General features: G+C 39.4%; 1 long non-coding RNA gene across 1 annotated transcript in view; it reads right to left on the bottom strand.

Moving 5' to 3' along the window:
* LOC103884366 overlaps positions 1 to 18,797 on the bottom strand; it is a 28,001-nt gene that overhangs the window by 7,774 nt on the left and 1,430 nt on the right. Inside the window, exons 2-5 of the long non-coding RNA XR_646931.4 lie at positions 12,964 to 13,109; positions 11,049 to 11,149; positions 7,179 to 7,273; positions 5,711 to 5,865 (exon numbers count right to left, since the gene is read on the bottom strand). This is a non-coding gene — a long non-coding RNA (uncharacterized LOC103884366). The remainder of the gene's footprint in view (positions 1 to 5,710; positions 5,866 to 7,178; positions 7,274 to 11,048; positions 11,150 to 12,963; positions 13,110 to 18,797) is intronic.

The following is an 18,797-nucleotide window of genomic DNA, read 5'->3' as shown; positions in this document are numbered from 1 at the left end:
TGGGGAGAGACCCCTTTCCTTATGGAAAGGAGAGGGAACAGTGGGAAGGACTCTGCCTTGTGACTTGGGTGCCAGCTTAGCAACAGTGAAATAGAACATCAGGTAGATCCCTAAGGTTTCTGACTCCAGGCTCTGGCTCTTAGATGGCATCCCTAGACCTGCCTAGGGCACTGGGGGAACTAGCAGCTCTGAAGGGAAGGACAAAAGCCTATCTGACTTTGCCACCTGCTGATTGTAGAGCTCTAGGGCCTTGAGCAAACATAGGCAGTGGGCCTTGGGTGAGACCTAGTGCTGTGCTGGCTTCAGGTCTGAATCAGAGCAGTCCTAGTGGTGGTAGCCACAGGGTGCTTATATTACCATTCCTCCCAAGCTCCAGGCAGTTCAGCACAGAGAGACTCTATTTGGGAGAAAATAAAGAAAGACAACAAGAGTCTCTGCCTGTTAATCCAGAGAATTCTTCTGGATCTTACACAAGACCATCAAGGGGGTACCTATCTGAGTCTGCAAAAGCCACAGTGTTACTGGCTTTGGGGTACCCCTGAATGCAGATATGGCTGCAGTGACCAAAGACTTAGATCACAATACCCAAGTCCCTTTGAGTATTTAGAAAGCCTTCCCAAGATGAATGGGTACAACTAAGCTCAGACTGAGAAGACTACAATAAATATTTAACTCTTCAATGCCCAGACAACAACAAACATCCAGCATCAAGACCATACAGGAAAACATGACCTCACCAAATGAACTAAAGAAGGCATTAGGGACCAATCCTGGAGAAATAGAGATATATGACCTTTCAGACAGAGAGTGCAACATGCCTGTTTTGAGGAAACTCAATGAAATTCAGAATTCTATCAGATAAATTTAATAAAGAGACTGAAATATTAAAAAGAATCAAGTAAAAATTCTGGAGCTGAAAAATGCAATTGACATACTGAAGAATGCATCAGAGTCTCTCTTTTTTTTTTTTTTTTTTTTGAGACGGAGTCTTGCTCAGTCTCCCAGGCTGGAGTGCAGTGGCGTGATCTCGGCTCACTGCAAGCTCCGCCTCCTGGGTTCATGCCATTCTCCTGCCTCAGCCTCCCAAGTAGCTGGGACTACAGACGCCCGCCACCATGCCCGGCTAATTTTTTTTGTATTTTTAGTAGAGATGGGGTTTCACCGTGTTAGCCAGGATGGTCTTGATCTCCTGACTTCGTGATCCACCCGTCTTGGCCTCCCATAGTGCTGGCATTACAGGTGTGAACCACTGTGCCCAGCCCACATCAGAGTCTCTTAACAGCAGAACAGATCAAGTAGAAAAAGAATTAGTGAGCTTGAAGACAGGCTATTTGAAAACACACAGAGGAGAAAAAAGAATAAAAAAGAAAGAAGCATGCCTATAAGATCTAAAAAATAGCCTCAGAAGGGCAAATCTGGCCAGATGCGGTGGCTCATGCCTCTAATCCCAGCACTTTGGGAGGCTGAGGTGGGCGGATCACCTAAGGTCGGGAGTTTGAGACCAGCCTGGCCAACATGGTGGAACCCTGTCTCTACTAAAAATACAAAAATTAGCCAGGCGTGGTGGTGCGTGCCTGTAATCCCAGCTATCTGGGAGGGTGAGGCATGAGAATCTCTTGAACCCGGGCAGCGGAGGTTGCAGTGAGCTGAGATCATGCCACTGCACTCTAGCCTGGGTAACAGAGTGAGACTGTCTCAAAAAAAAAAAAAAAAAGCAAATCTAAGAGTTATTGGCCTTAAAGTGGAGGTAGAGAGAGAGATAGGAGTAAAAAGTTTATTCAAAGGGATAATAACAGATATCTTCCCAAACTTAAAGAAAAATATCAGTATTCAAATATAAGAAGATTATAGAACACCCAAAGAGGATTTAACCCAAATAAGACTACCTCAAGGCATTTAACATTCAGTCTCCCAAAGGTCTAGGATAAAGAAAGGATCCTAAAAGCACCAAGAGAAAAGAAACAACATTCAATGGATCTCCAATACATCTGGCAGCTGACTTTCAGTGGAAACCTTATAAACAAGGAGAGAGTGCCACGACACATTTAAAGTGCTGAAGAAAAAAACCCTACAATAGTGTATCTGGCAAAAATGTCTTTCAAACATAAAAGGGAAATAAAGACTTTCCCAGACAAACTGAAGCTGAGGGATTTCATTAACACCAGACCTTTCCTATAAGAAATGCTAAAGGAAGTACTTCAATCAGAAAGAAAACAATGTTAATTTGCATTAAGTAATCACCTGAAGGTACAAAACTCACTGGTAATAGCATATACACAGAAAAGCACAGGATATGAGAACACTGTAACTGTGGTGTGTAAACTACTCTTACCCTAAGTAGAAAGACTAAATGATGAACCAACAAAAAATGATAGCAGCAACAACTTTTCAAGACATAGACAGTACAATAAGATAAAAATAGAAACAACAAAAAGTTAAAAAGCAGGGGGGATGAAGTTAAGGCATAGAGTTTTTATTAGTTTTCTTTCTGCTTGTCTGTTTATGCAAACAGTATTAATTCATTATCAGGTTAAAATAATGGGTTATAAGATATTATTTGCAAGCCTCATGGTAACCTCAACCCCAAAAAAACATACAGTGGATACATAAAAAATAAAACACAAGAAACTAAATTATATCACCAGAGAAAATCAACTTCACTAAAGGAAAATGGGAGGGAAAGAAGGAAGAGAAGACCACAAAACAACCAGAAAACAAAAAACAAAATGAAGAGTAAGTCCTTACCTATCAAGAAAATAACACTGAATGTAAATGAACTAAACTCTCCAACCAAAAGACATAGAATGGTTGGCCAGGCGCATTGGCTTATGCCTGTAATCCTAGCACTTTGGGAGGCTGAGGCAGGTGCATTGCCTGACTCAGAAGTTTGAGACCAACCTGGGCAACATGGTGAAACCCCATCTCTACTAAAAAAAAAATACAAAAAATTAGCTGGGCATGGTGATGTGCGTCTGTACTTGCAGCTACTTGGGAGGTTGAGGCATGAGAATTGCTGGAACCCAGGAGGTGGAGGTTACAGTGAGCTGAGATAGTGCCACTGCACTCCAGCCTGGGAAACAGAGTGACACTGTCTCAAAAAACAAAAAACCCCCCAAAAACGCACATAAAGGCATAGACTGGCTGAATCAATTAAAAAACAAGACCCACTGATATGTTGCCTGCTAGAAACACACTTCACCTATAAAGACACACACAGATTGAAAATAAAGGAATGCAAAAAGATATTTCATGCCACTGGAAACAAAAAAAAAAAAAAAAAAAAAAAGACAGGAGTAGCTATATTTATATCAGACAGAATAGATTTTATTTATTTTTTTGAGATGGAGTCTCGCTCTGTCGCCCAGGCTAGAGTACAGTGGTGTGATCCTGGCTCACTGCAAGCTCTGCCTCCTGGTTCATGCCATTCTCCTGCCTCACCCTCCCGAGTAGCTGGGACTACAGGCATCTGCCACCACGCCCAACTAATTTTTTGTATTTTTAGTAGAGACAGGGTTTCACCATGTTAGCCTGGATGGTCTCGATCTCCTGACCTAGTGATCCACCCCTCCTCAGCCTCCCAAAGTGCTGGGATTACAGACATGAGCCACTGTGCCTGGCATTTATTTATTTATTTATTTATTTTTGAGATGGAGTCTTGCTCTGTCACCAGGCTGGAGCGCAGTGGTGCGATCTCAGTTCACTGGTTCACTGCAATCTCCGCCTCCCGGGTTCAAGCGATTCTCCTGCCTCAGCCTCCCGAGTAGCTGGGACTACAGGCACGTGCCACCATGCCCAGTTAATTTTTGTATTTTTAGTAGAGATAGGGTTTTACTGTATTGGCCAGGATGGTGTCGATCTCTCGATCTTGTGATCTGCCTGCTTCAGCCTCCCAAAGTACTGGGATGACAGGCATGAGCCGCTGTGCCTGGCCTGACAAAATAGATTTCAAGACAAAAACTATAAAAAGATACAATAAGGTCACTATATAATGATAAAAGGGTCAATTTGGCAAGAGGATATAACAATTTAAAATATATATGCACCCAACACAGGAGAATCCAGGTATACAAAGAAAATATTATTAGCGCTATGTTGCCCAGGTGGAAGTCTCTTTTAATCTATGGGTTCTCCTTAACTTTCTCCACTTGGCAATTTATTTATTGAAGAAGCTAGGTCACTTGTCTTGTAGAGTTTTTCATATTCTGAATTTTGCTGATTATATCACTTCAGTATCATTTAATGTGAATGCAGATCTCTCTATTTCCTATAACCTGGCAGTTAGAGCTAAAGGCTTGGTCAGATCCAGGTTTGATATTTTTGGGTAAATGTATTTCAGATGTGTGCTTTGTAAGGTTCATTGTGTGGCATCAAGAAGCACATTACTGTCTCTCCTATTTTGAGCTTAAGAAAAATTAGTGGGTTTAGGTGTTTTGAGCCTGTTTCATCCGTTATGAAGTTCCTCATCAGGTTTTTACCTAATTTTTTTGTCAGTTATTGATGATTGTCTAGGTCCATTATTTCATTAGGGACTCCACAATGGTGATATTTTGTCACCTCTTCATCATTTATTAGCTAGAATACTTCCATAAAGAAAAATGACTTTTCCCTATCAACTTGCTGGTTCCTTTGAGGTATCATTCATAGAGGAATGTTAGAATAAATGCTTGATTCCTTCCTTTTATTTATCAGTTTTCAGAGTAATGAGGTGGATCAGTAGTACTTATCAAAGTTGACTGATGAAAAATTTTTCCCTCTTTGGTGGTATCTAGGAACTCATGGAGTTTAACATATTTGATGTGTTAAAATCCACTGCAGTTAGGGTCCTTTTCGATGCTCAAACAATTCTATCACTGGCCACAGGCAACCTCTTCAAGTTGTCTCCTATAGTCTTTTGACATGAGCACAGATTTTGATGCAACTTTGTTTTTGATAGGACAAAATGTTTCTGGCTTATATGTTACCTGTCCCATATTTGGAACCAGGCTTGATTTCTTTGAGGGGAGGGTGCTGAAGGAAAGTGCTGAAAGAAAGGAAATTGCTAAAGGAAAAAAGTATTCAGAGACTATAATCTAGAAACTAAAGTGGCTCACTACTGTTGAGGTTGGTCATTGTTTCTAGGCTTTTTCAGTGGACAGGCTAGGAAATTTTGTTTAAGAGAAAATATATCATGTGATATATTTTCAATTAAATATTTTTAAATATTTACTTTACTTTTTTTTTTTTTTTTGAGACAGGATCTGGCTCTGTCTCACAGGTTTGAATGCAATGGTGTGATTGATCTCAACTTACTGCAACCTCCGCCTCCTGGGCTCAAGCCATCTTCCTACCTCAGCCTCCTGAGTAGCTGGGACAACAAGTACATACCACCATGTCCAGATATTTTTTCTTTTTTTTGTAGAGACGGGGTTTCACCATGTTGCCCAGGCTGGTCTGGAACTCCTGAGCTCAAGCCATCTGTGCCCACTTTGGCCTCCCAAAGTGTTGGGATTGCAGGCATGAGCCACTATGCCCAGCCCTAATTTTCAATTAAAATTTGGGATTAGGAGTTTACTTCTTTGATTTTATATTTGCGACTCTTTTTTTCTGAAAATCTTAAGTGTTAACAACATTAACAATTATATAAAGTAATATATCTATAAAAACCAATTTTAGGATAGCAATACCAATATTATTAATAATAAAGTGACTCTTTAAATGCCTTGAGACTTACTTTTAGTTCTTTTTTTATTAGGGTATAATCCCACTAGGAATATATAATCAAATTACTGTGTTTTAGAGCCACTTGAAATACATTTTCACTGTCTTTGAAGCCATTAACTCAATACGCAGGTTGTTTGTTTTTTCCACGTTGTTTTAGAGATTATCCTAAAAATTAGAATAAAATTCTATAATGACAAAATATACATAACAAAAATTTTACCATTTTAACCATTTTTCCTATTTTTTTCTTTTTTCAATGATCCTGGAAATCCTTCCAATTGACAATTTTTAAGTATACAGTTCAGTGGCATTAAGTACATTCACATTTTGTGTAACTATCACCATCATCCGTCTGAAGAACTTTTTTCTTCTTCCCAAACTGAAACTCTGTACACATTAAACATGAACTGCTTGTTTTCCCCTCCCCGGATCCCCTGGCAACCACCCTTCTATTTTCTGTCTCTGTGAATTTGGCTACTCTTCATATCACATATAGGTGGAAGCAGGCACTATTTGTTCTTTTGTGGCTGTCTTATTTCACTTAGTAGGGATTACTTTAAAGTTTTAGAATTAAGTGATATTTTATAATTGTGTAAAACATCTACATGGTTTTGCAGTCAAATTTGCCAAATGAGTTTCATACAGAAGGACCTAGTTCCTTTTTTCTCTTTTCCATAAGAAAACATCAGCAAGAAAGAGAGGTCCAGTTTCTACTCTTGTCATTTCTTTTCCCCCTCATCCTCACATAGGTAGCCACTTAATGTTTTTGGGTTGCCTTTCCCTACCCTTAAAAAAACTGTAAGTAAACAAAAAATGTATTTGTACTTATTCCTTCTTTCTTAAATAGTTGCATATATGAATATTAAATAAATAATAGTATATCATAAATTCTTTCCGTTTTTTTTTTTTTTTTGAGATGGAGTCTCACTCTGTTGCCCAGGCTGGAGTACAGTGGCACAATCTTGGCTCACTGCAACCTCTGCTTCCTAGGTTCAAGAGATTCTCCTGCCTCAGCCTCCCAAGTAGTTGGGATTACAGGTATGCACCATGACGCCTGGCTAATTTTTTATTTTTTTTTGTATTTTTAGTAGAGATGGGGTTTTGCCATGTTGGCCAGGCTGGTCTTGAACTCCTGATATCGAGTGATCTGCCTGCCTTGGCCTCCCGAAGTGCTGAGATTACAGGTGTGAGCTACCACGCCTGGCCAAAAATTCTTCCTTTATGTTGCTTTATTAGCTTATCAATATATCATGGATATCATTCCTTATCATTTTATAGTTTCTTATTCATTTTTATAGCTCTTAACTCATAATTGCTAACTGATTTGTCAGGTGTAAAATTGGTAATACTTAGGAGTACAGTTTGAGGTTACATACCATATACTTTCCTAACACTTGCTGAAAATCTGCAGCAAATGCATTTGAAGGAGAAAAATATTCTTGTGACATCAAAGGATTTCTTGTAAAAGTATCACTAACCTGGGGAAATTAGTGGAAATATTTAACCTATATAGATCATTTTAACTGGAGAATTATAGAACAAACATTCATTTGAAGCAAAGTCTAGTAGAAACCTGAAAAAGAAAAGAAGCCACATCATTTCTGGCTTTTTGGTGGCAGGGCATCCTTTCCATTTAAAGATGGTATATTCATAAACACTGTGTTTGTCCCAGTCTTATGTGCTGCTGTTGTACGGATTAGAATCTCATACAGTATGATTGCAGATGCTATTCCCTGATATATCTGAGGACTTGAGGGGAAGAACAGATGTTTACCTCTGGCAGACAAGTAAAGATGGGATTTTATGATATTTCTAAAATAGTGCTTTCATTTCCCCTCTCACCCATACCCTCAAAATCCTTTCAACAATAATGAAACAATGCTAAATAAATGCCTTAATAGAAGTACTTAATGAATTTCTCAGAAGCAGTGGTAAAAATGACATGGTTAGTAATGTTGTATCACCTAGTTTTGGAAAGGTGACAGAATTGGGATGTTTTGTCGTAATACACAGAAAAGAAAAAAAATTACAGTACATTAAGCTAAATGACTAACAGTGTTTAGCATCTAGACTCTGGTAATTTTCTAGGCATAATTGTGGAGTGAATTATAATATTTAGGCCTTATAGCCCTTAACTCTATATTAGTTTGAATTGGGTTAAAGCAAGCAGATATATTAAACAGAAAATATATGCATGATTCATGAGTGTGACTGGCAAATAACTACTATATTGGTAACTATAGTACAGCTAACTAATTTTCCCATTAATATTTTTTACTAAAATATTTATCCTGAATTATATATTTATAAGTAAAATTGAAGATTAGTATCATTTACTTTTTAAAATAAGAAACAATCACACTATCTGGACCACAAAATTACCAGAACAATGGTTTGGCTCTAGTCTGTCTGAAAGACTGCCTTTCATGACCTCTCCTTCTGCTCAGAGATCAAACTCAGGATGCTGTGAGCAGCAGGTGATATCTAGTGAGGTTAATCACCTTTTAAGATATTTATAAAATCTTATGTATCTACATAAATACATACACAAAAGTACTCTGTTTATCATAGTTTAGACATGCTGGCTATTGTCAGTTAAAACTTTCCCTAGAGATGGTATGTCTTGATTTAAAAAACATTTTTTTGATTAACTCTTCTAATTGATACATATATACTTTAACATAAGTGTCTTTAGACTACTGATCTCAAAGATTTTTGATCACTTACCTCCTCTTGTATATACTTTGTAAATTAAGTACATGTGCCATTGAAAAAGTATATTAAATACTAGAGTAGCTTAATTTCTTTCTTAATTTTAAAACAAAATAAATATAAGGAGAGGTTCTAATAAATCTGAGTGGATGATCTTACTTTAGGGTCAGGCAAAGTATGGAAACACGAGCCAGATGAGGGATGCAGGTAAGAAATCTCTGAAGGTCATGAATGGCTCTGCTTTACATACAGCAGGTGACAGCAGGTGAGTGAGCTGCTTTTGGTTAGCACACTACTACTAATAAACTATAAAGCAGAGACCTCACAATTTCAGTAACTCAAAAAGTCCTTACAGTACAATAAAATTACTTAACATTTTTAAGAAATGCAGATGGTGTCACAGTATCCAAAGCATTGCCTGTAGCACATACATAAGTGATTCCATCAATAAAGACAGTATGGTAAACATAGCTTTGAAAAGAAAACATGATACTCTTAAAGAAGTTAAGTACCCACACAGGGAATTTAACTTCATTTTTCAAGCTTTCATTACTGGTATTAAGAACTATATAGATAACTTTTTATAATCAGAATAATTGGTTGGGTGCAGTGGCTCATGCCTATAATCTCAGCACTTTGGGAGGCTGAGGTGGGAGGATTGCTTGAGCCCAGGAGTTGAACATTGGCCTGGGCAACATAGCGAGACCCCATTTCTACAAAAAAATACAAAAAAATTAGCCGGGCCTGGTGGTGCATGCCACACTGTATTTCCAGCTTTTTGGTGGGGGGCGGGGGGGGTAAGGTGGGAGGATTGACTGAGCCAGGAGGTTGAGACTGCAGTGAGCCATGATCACGCCCCTGTACTCCAGCCTGGGCGACAGAGTGAGACCCTGTCTCAAACAACAACAACAAAAACTAAAAACAAACATAATCATTAGAAGAGCTCTCATATTTTTGAAAAATTGAAGTAAATTATGTTGTGAAGTCTATAGAATTTAAATATGTATTTAAAATTGCATCAATAAAAATAAAGAGAAAGCTAACAATTTGGTGTGTGTATATATATATATTTTATTTTTTGAGATGGAGTCTCACTCTGTTGCCCAGGCTGGAGTGCAGTGATGTGATCTCAGCTCACTGTAACCCCTGCCTCCCGGGTTCAAGCTATTCTCCTACCTCAGCCTCCTGAGTAGTTGGGATTACAGGCACGCGTCACCATGCCTAGTTAATTTTTGTATTTTTAGTAGAGACGGGGTTTCACTATGTTGGCCAGGCTGGCTCAAACTCCTGGCCTCAAGTGATCTGCCTCCCATGGCCTCCCAAAGTGCTGGGATTACAGGTGTGAGCCACCACGCCTGGCCTATATATATCTATATTTGAAGTCACTCACATTCTAAGACGGAATCAAGATTCTAACTAAACAGAAAATGCTATGTTCGGCCAGGTGCGGTGGCTCATACCTGTAATCCCAGCACTTTGGGAGGCCGACCTGGGTGGATCACGAGGTCAGGAGTTCGAAACCAGCCTGGGCAACATAGTGAAACCCTGTCTCTACTAAAAATACAAAAAATTAGCTGGGCATGGTGGCGGGCACCTGTAATCCCAGCTACTTGGGAGGCTGAGGCAGAAGAATCGCTTGAACCCAGGAAGCGGAGGTTGCAGTGAGCCAAGATCATGCCATTGCACTCCAGCCCAGGCGAAAGTGTGGGACTCCGTTTCATAAAACAAAAACAAACACAGAAAATGCTATGTTCATTGATTTTTACTATGCCTATATTTTAGGTAGACATTTAATTTTGGTACATCTTGGTTTTCTATAGATTAGAATTAAAAATTTGTAAACTGCAAATACCAAACATTCTGGAGAACAGGATGAGTCGGGGAGGGAGGAATGAATGTTAAAGTGAACCACAGTATGTTAAAATGAACCTTAGCATGACCACTCAACCATCTAGACCTTTCTACCTTCTCGGAATCCCACAGCAGGGGCCAGAATCCCCTTGGAAAGTGCCTCCATCCTTTATTGTCCAACAATCCAGAAAATGCAGGAATATGCAACAAAAATAGTTGCTTGGTGCCTAGACTTTAGTCTTTTTGAATACTATCTCTAAACATTTAACAGGCAACAGACATGGTCAAATGCTAAATTGAATATATATGAGAATGAGGAAACTCAGAAACAGGCAGAAAAGATAATTTTAGAGGCAGAAAATTTAACATATGAGCCCTTTCAGTATAAATCCTTCACATCATATCATGAATACAATATGCTACAAATGTTTTTAATGATGATATTGATTGATACACATAATCTCCACCTAGAAAGCATTTTTGTTTAAAAATTTGGTGGAGTCTGCTGAAAAAGAGTTGCCAATTGTACCATCTATCTGAAAGTTACATATGTAATTTGAAGTAAGGTGATACTGCATGTGAAAAAGAGATATTTTAAACTTATGCTTAGTATGTTATTAATACTATGAGTAATAGTCAGAAAGCATCTATAAGTTAAAAACAATTGAATATCTGATGTTCAGGATATATCATAATTGACAAAAGCCAAGTGGAGAAAAGTGTGCACGATGTGCTATCATTTATCTACTACATCCTATGCTACCATAAGGGAAGTTCAAATGTACATAAAGTAGTCTCTCTTATTTGTGGCTTCACTTTCTGAGGTTTCTGTTACTCATGGTCAACCGCAGTCCAAAAATAGGTGAGTAAAATGCAATGAGATATTCTGTGAGAGAGAGAAAGAAAGACGACATTTACATAACTTTTGTTATAGAATATTGTTATAATTGCTCTATTTTATTATTAGTTATTGTTAATTTCTTACACCTAATTTATAAATTAAATATTATCACAGATATATATGTATAAAAACACAGTATCTATTATAGGGTTTGGTACCATCTGTGGTTTCAGGTGTCCACAAGACTGCGGGTCTTGGAATGTATCCCCCTCAGATAAGGGAGGGCTACTGTATGTACTCTATATTGTGTTCTTTTTTTTTTTTTTTTTTTTTTTTTTTTTTTTGAGACAGGGTCTGGCTCTGTCACCCAGCCTGGAGTGCAATGGTGTAATCTCTGCTCACTGCAACCTCCGGCTCCTTGGCTTAAGCCATCCTCTCAACTCGGCCTGCCAAGTAGCTGGGACTACAGGTGTGCACCACAATACCCAGCTAATGTATTCTTGTAGAATGTATTTCTTATAGGAAAAAAGAAAAGAAAAAAAGATAAACCAAAAACTTGTTCAAAATGGTTACCTACTTAGGGGGAAAGAGTCGTAAGGAGAGGAACAGAATGAAAATTAGACTTCTCGAAGGAACTGTTTTGTAGATTTGACTTTGGAACTGTATACATGTTTTGCGTAATTAAAATGTTATTACTCAAACTTTAAAAAAAAGTAACCATGAGGGCTGGGCGCGGTGGGTTATGCCTGTAATCCCAGCACTTTGGGAGGCCGAGACGGGTGGAACATGGGGTCAAGAGATGAAGACCATCCTGGCCAACATGGTGAAACCCTGTCTCTACCAAAAATACAAAAATTGGCTGGGCATGGTGGCGCACGCCTGTAATCCCAGCTACTCGGGAGGCTGAGGCAGGAGAATCACTTGAACCCGGGAGGTGGAGGTTGTGGTGAGCCAAGATTGCGCCACTGCACTCCAACCTGGTGATAGAGCAAGACTCCGTCTCAAAAAAAGGAAAAAAGTAACCATTAGAAATCAAAAACAAAACGAGAAAGATGTCTTTGTTTTGAGTGATCAAGGCAGGAGATGATGGCGGCTTGGTTACTATTTGAAGAGGAAAGGCAATGGGATTTGCCCATGGATTGGATTTCATTGTAAAAGAGACAAGAGTCAAGAATAATATAGGTTTTAAGCCTGAGGAACTGGAAAAGTGATATGTGGAAGACTTCTGGAAGGGGCTTAACTTTGGACATGTTTGAGGTACTTTATTTTATTTTATTTTTTTTTGAGACCGAGTTTCGCTCTTTTTTGCCCAGGCTGGAGTGCAGTGGCGCGATCTCAGCTCACCGCAACCTCCGCCTCCCGGGTTCAAGCGATTCTCGTGCCTCAGCCTCCCGAGTAGCTGGGATTACAGGCATGTGCCACCATGCCTGGCTAATTTTGTATTTTTAGTAGAGACGGGGTTTCTCCATGTTGGTCAGGCTGGTCTTGAACTGCCGACCTCAGGTGATCCACCCTTCTCGGCCTCCCAAAGTGCTGGGATTACAGGCGTGAGCCACCGCGCCCGGTCAGAGGTACTTTAATTAGACATTCAAGCAGAGTGGAACAAGTGGGTATACAAGTCTGGAGTTCAGGAAAAAAGGTCTTCCAAAGATTCAAATTAGAATGTAGAACATAGATAAGCAAACAGCAAATGAGGAAAGTATCTCTTTTTAAAATCATTTCAGCTAATTTTGTCCATGAAGACAAAACTAGATTATTACCATTTTGCAATCCCTTATAAATTAGTGGATCTTGGGCCTAGCAATGAGTATCAATAGCTGCTAACATCTCAAAAGGAGTTATAATCAGATACCACATACCATTTGATGGAAAAATACTTGTATTATAGTCCTGCTGAAGGGGTTGAGCCTCTGGGTTGGCTACTTGGTAAACGGTGAACTGAATTTTGCATATGCAATCAGCAAACCTACACTGTGGGAAACTCTGTCAGTTCTTCGACAATAAACTGCAAGGGGGAAAAAAAGAAATGGAGGGGGAATAAGTGGATTTAAAGAGATTTAAGGATATCAAATTAAAAAATGGGCAGGATTGGGCTCTCATCTGAGGATGTGTATTTGGGTGCTGACACAATGAAAAAAACAGGGAAATGACTACTATGGAAGCTGGGATGCTGTTTGATTTGGCAGGGATGCTGTTTGATTTGGCAGGGATGCTGCTTGATTTTGCAGGGATGGTGTTTCATTTTGCGGGCACAGAGGAAGCAGTGAATGGGACAGGACATACGGTAGGGGTGGCTGGCAGTATTCTGTTTTCTTTGGCCTAGGTGATAACTGCTGCTGGGGAGAGTCCCTTGCAACACTTCACAAAGCTTCACATTCATTAGATGTGATTTCTTTGTATCTCTGTTTTACTTACGATAGAAAGGTTAAAACAAACCTACTCTATAAAAATGAAGTGTCTTAAAATAATAGAAGCTTTCTTTTCCCTCACTTCTTCCTTTACTAGCAACTGTTTTCAAGACTGATTTAGGCCATACCATGTAATGTCCTAAATGAAGCTTAAGAGTGATGTCCACTGTTTTGTTGTTGTTGTTTTGTTTTGTTTTGAGACAAGGTCTTGCTCAATTGCCCAGGCTGGAGTGCAGTGGTGCGATCACAGCTCACTGTAGCCTCGACCTCCCTAGCACAGTCGATCCTCCCACCTCAGCTTTCTCAGTAGCTGGGACTATACAGGTGCTTGCCACCACACACAGCTAATTTTTTTGTAGAGACGGGGTTTCACCACGGTGCCTAGGTTTGTCTGAAACTCCTGGGCTTAAGGGATCCGCCCGCCTCAGCCTCCCAAAGTTTTGGGATTACAGGTGTGAGCCACCATGCCCAGCCGCCACTGTTCTTGTTCTTATTAAAGATATTTTAAGGTAGATGTTTCCTTTTTTATTAATGAGATGTTTTGGGTATACCCAAAAGAATGGAGAATAAGATAACAAGAACACTTTTAGACACGTCTAAAAGTGCTAGACCAGTTACAGATACAGTTAATATATCCCCTTTATACCCTTCCTCAAATTTATTTTCTCTTTTCCATTTGAAGAGGTAAACACTATCTGAATTTAGTGTTTATCATCCCCATTCATGATTTTATACTTTTACATACAGAAGTTCTCCTTTCTGAGGGTTCAGTCAAGAGTATGTGTAACTAGTATTTACGTCATTGTCGGAATTATTTTCTGGTAATTGTTCAAAAACAGATTTGTATTAGAAATTACCTTATCTTCCCATTTAAATTATGGTCTTTGGTTCAGCTCTAAGAAGCGCTAATCTAAGCACTTTTGCCACTGCTTCCTAAAAATAAATTGTCAGCATTTACTTTGCAGAAGATTGTAGAGTCTTTCGTTATTCTTCTCCTAAATTTACCAATGTTCTAATTAGTTTATTAAGGAAAACCAGTTCACTAGGAGAACTAATGAGTGGGGATTCATAATGCATGGCAACAGTCAAGTGATCCTGAAATATTCATATGAATGAAGAAAAATATTAAAACCATATAAATATACATATAATATATACATGTATGTGTGCAAATATAGGTTGCACTACATAATCTTATTTTATTTTTTTTGAGACGGAGTCTTGCTCTGTCGCCCAGGCTGGAATGCAGTGGCACGATCTCGGCTCACTGCAAGCTCCGCCTCCCGGGTTCACGCCATTCGCCTGCCTCAGCCTCCCGAGTAGCTGGGACTACAGGCGCCCGTCCCACGCCCGGCTAATTTTTTGTATTTTTAGTAGAGATGGGGTTTCACCGTGTTAGCCAGGATGGTCTTGATCTCCTGACCTTGTGATCCGCCCACCTTGGCCTCCCAAAGTGCTGGGATTACAGGCCACCGCGCCCAGCCCCATTTTCACTTCTTTTGTGATACTGCAGTTGCTTCAGGCCATCTGGATCCATAATCTTATTTTTACAATCATACCTTATACATGGTTTCAAGACTGGGAAGCACTATCTAATCAAACATCTTTTCAGTAACCACTAGCTACTGAAACTATAAATAAAATGTTAATAGTTAAGGATATTCAGCTTTTATTTTCTGAATACCCTAAGCAGTCCTCTTACCTTATTTTTTAAGATAAAAATTTTTATTCACTATTGTTCACTGATCTCTTTCTAAAAAACAAACAATTGCTAAGAACTCTCATACCTGTTTCTTATAAGGCTCATTCTTTGGGGAAAAATTTGCAAGATACTATGACTATGCAGAATACCTTAAATATAGTCAATTATATGAAGTCCCATTAATTTACTTTAGAAATGTGAAAGAAATCTGAAAGTTATCCAAGAAGCCTTAAATGGCCATAATCCCAATTAACTTTTCCATTTTCACAAAATAACATGAAATAAAAACTTTTATGGAAGGGTAAAAGTTATTATTAATGGTAGAAAGTAAAACCTGAAACTCTTGATATTGCCTGAAAAGTCCTGGTGATATTTTCTAGGAAAGGACTTCCTAAAAAACTTGAAAAATTAAAGGGACACACAAACTCTCAGTTATTAGCAATGCAACATATCCCCATGTTTCCCCCCAAGTGCCTCTTTTAGTGTATAGTGTAAACATTGGTATCTTAGCAAAATCTGAAACAAAACAAATGGCAATATGAGGCGGTAAAATGAATGGCAAAGTGGGTTCTAGTTGTGTTTCTAGAATTAATGTGTTGCATGACTTAGTGACTTGTCTGGGTCTGTTTACCCGTGGGAAGAATGAAGAGATTGGACAGATGATCCCCAGGATCCTGTTCAGTGCCAGGATTCTATAATAGCAAGGAGCTTCAAGGAATAGTTCAGGTTAAAAGGAAAGAAAAAAGTATCACGTCTTCCCTCAATGCCAAGGATATAAAAACTTTGGTACTCATATTTTTCAAATGCATATAAAAATTTTTATATCCTTGGCATTGAGGGAAGACGTGATACTTTTTTCTTTCCTTTTAACCTGAACTATTCCTTGAAGCTCCTTGCTATTCTTTTTCCCGTCCCTTGTCAGCTTTCTGCACAGCAGGCATTCCAGGCCTTTGCTCTTCCAATTATATACTGCCCTATCCCTCTACTTTCTTCCCTTCCTGTATGCTTCACCAAGGGAGGCCACTTGGGACTTACGAAAGATTTTAGTTTTCTCTTTCCTTTCTTAATTAACAAATTAAACAAACATTTACTGAGAACTTACTGCCTATTATGTATTAGGCATTGTACACTGGAAAGACAGAGATGAAGACTGTCCCTGTCCTTGAGTTCGATGGCAGAGACAGACAAGTAAAAGAAGATTCTAAATCAGCGCGGTAAGTAGTTTGGTAGAGGAATGTAAATTAACCTGTGTGTAGAGGAGGCTTCAAGGAGAAAAACCTAAGAGTCTCAAAGTATAGATGTTATACTGCCCCAAAGTGGAGAAAAGTAATTTCCAGGTAGAGGGAACAGGAGATGTAAAGGGAGACCATGGTGAGATTGGAGAATGGCATGAAGTTCGGGATAGTTGGAGCACATGGCTATGTGGGGAAAGGAGGGAGATAATCAGAGAGGGTCTTGAGTGCCAGGCTAAGGTGTGTGGGTAATGTAACCAGTAGCCACCAAATTATTTTAAGCAGGGGAGTGATATGATCCTATTTGCTTTTAGGAACTATCACTGGAGCAGCAGTGTGGAAGTTGTTTTTTAGTAGGACAAGGCTGAAGTCTGGGAGATTAGTTAGGAGGCATTTTCAATAAGCCTGGTGAGAAGGGCTGGGATGAAGACATAGTTCAGAAACAAGGAGATAGATTTGAGATATACTCAGGAGATACAAAACGGATAGAACTGGGTGATGAATGAACAGATATGAAGGGGAAGAAGGGAAACAAGTGGAGGTGACTCCCAGTTTCCAGCTTGAATAGCTCAGTAGAGCTACTAAGCAAGATCAGAAATCCAGTCATGTGTCACTTAACTATGGAGATACGTTCTGAGAAATGAGTCATTAGCCGATTTGCTTGTGTGCAAACATCATAGAGTTCACTTACACAAACCTAGATGGTCTAGCCTACTACACAGCTAAGCTATATGGTATTGCCTATTGCTCCTAGGCTACAAACCTATACAGTATGTTACTGCACTGAATATTGTAGGCAATTCGAACACAATGGTATTTGTGTATATAAGTGTCATAAACATAGAACAGGTACAGTAAAAATGTGGTATTACAATCTTATGGGACCACTCTCATATATATGGCCTGTCATTGACCAAATCATCATTAGGCAGTACATGACTGTATGCGAGGAGGAATGTGTTAGGAAAGACAATTAATTTAGTTCTGGACATGACATGTTCTATTAGGCAATCTAACTCAGGAGAGAGAGAACTTTGGAAGTGGGTTTGGCTGTAATCAGAAGAAAGGTGTCTATGGATGTGAATGAGTGTGTCAAGTTAAAAGAGGACTACAACGAGAACCTTAAGGAACATGGCATGTAAGGGATTGGTAAAGAAGAGAGACCCAGGAGGAGACTGAGTCATATGTCTATATCCACATTCTCCTTTCCTGAAGAGAAAGAGGGTATTCCCCGAATCCAAGGCTCACATCTCTACTGCCAAATTGGATTCCATCCTTTTGTGCCCCTTCAAGCCTTACTCCACCAATAGCCCCCTTGTCTCTTACATCTTCAACCTTTTCTTTCCATTAGCTTAACATACATGTGAAAGTTTTCCTTATATTAAAAAAATGAGGTGCCTTCCTGGATCATGCTGCATCTAGCTTTCACTCCATCTTATTCCTTTTGTAATTTTTGAAGGAACAGTCTAACCTAATTCTCCCTACTTTCCTATCTCTCACTCAATTAGCCTAAAGCTACTGGGCTTCTGCCTCTGCTCTTCTCCCAAACTGCTTACAGTACAATCACCAATCATCTTCCCATTGTAGAGTCCAATGAACACCTTTTAGTTCTTGCTCAAGGTGTTGACTGGACTAGACATGAACTTATTAGGGACATGCTCAACTTACTGGGGATAGGAGAAATTCTTTTTTTTTTTTTTGAGACGGAGTCTTGCTCAGTCGCCCAGGCTGGAGTGCAGTGGCCGGATCTCGGCTCACTGCAAGCTCCGCCTCCCAGGTTTACGCCATTCTCCTGCCTCAGCCTCCGGAGTAGCTGGGACTACAGGCGCCCGCCACCTCGCCCGGCTAGTTTTTTGTATTTTTTAGTAGAGACGGGGTTTCACAGTGTTAGCCAGGATGGTCTCGATCTCGTGACCTCGTGATCCGCCCATCTCGGCCTCCCAAAGTGCTGGGATTACAGGCTTGAGCCACCGCGCCCGGCCAGGAGAAATTCTTGTAAATTTCTTCTTTTAGCTTGTAGGACACCACAGCTCACATCTGGTGACCCATCTCTCTATTCTCTTCTTAAACTATGTTCTGCCTTCTGGTCCTCCTCTTTTCTCACTTTCTATACATTTCTTGGGCAGTCTTACTTATTTCTACTCCTTTTAATGGTCAGTCTTGATTCTCTGAGTGCTAGAGCAATATATTCATTACCTACTAGACATTTTTCTGACTTAAAACCTTTGGGAAACAGGTGGAAAAATACACAAATAGATTGGCCATTTTTAACAGGCAACAAAATTCAACATTTTCCAAACTCTATTCTTTTCCCCATACATTCCCTCCCACCATTTCGCTCCTCTTTCTAC

This window comes from Papio anubis, chromosome 3, assembly GCF_008728515.1.
Source record: "Papio anubis isolate 15944 chromosome 3, Panubis1.0, whole genome shotgun sequence".
In the NCBI taxonomy this organism is placed as follows: domain Eukaryota; kingdom Metazoa; phylum Chordata; class Mammalia; order Primates; family Cercopithecidae; genus Papio; species Papio anubis.
The sequence above is the reverse complement of the archived record's forward strand: the minus strand, read 5'-3'. Positions and strand labels throughout refer to the sequence as shown.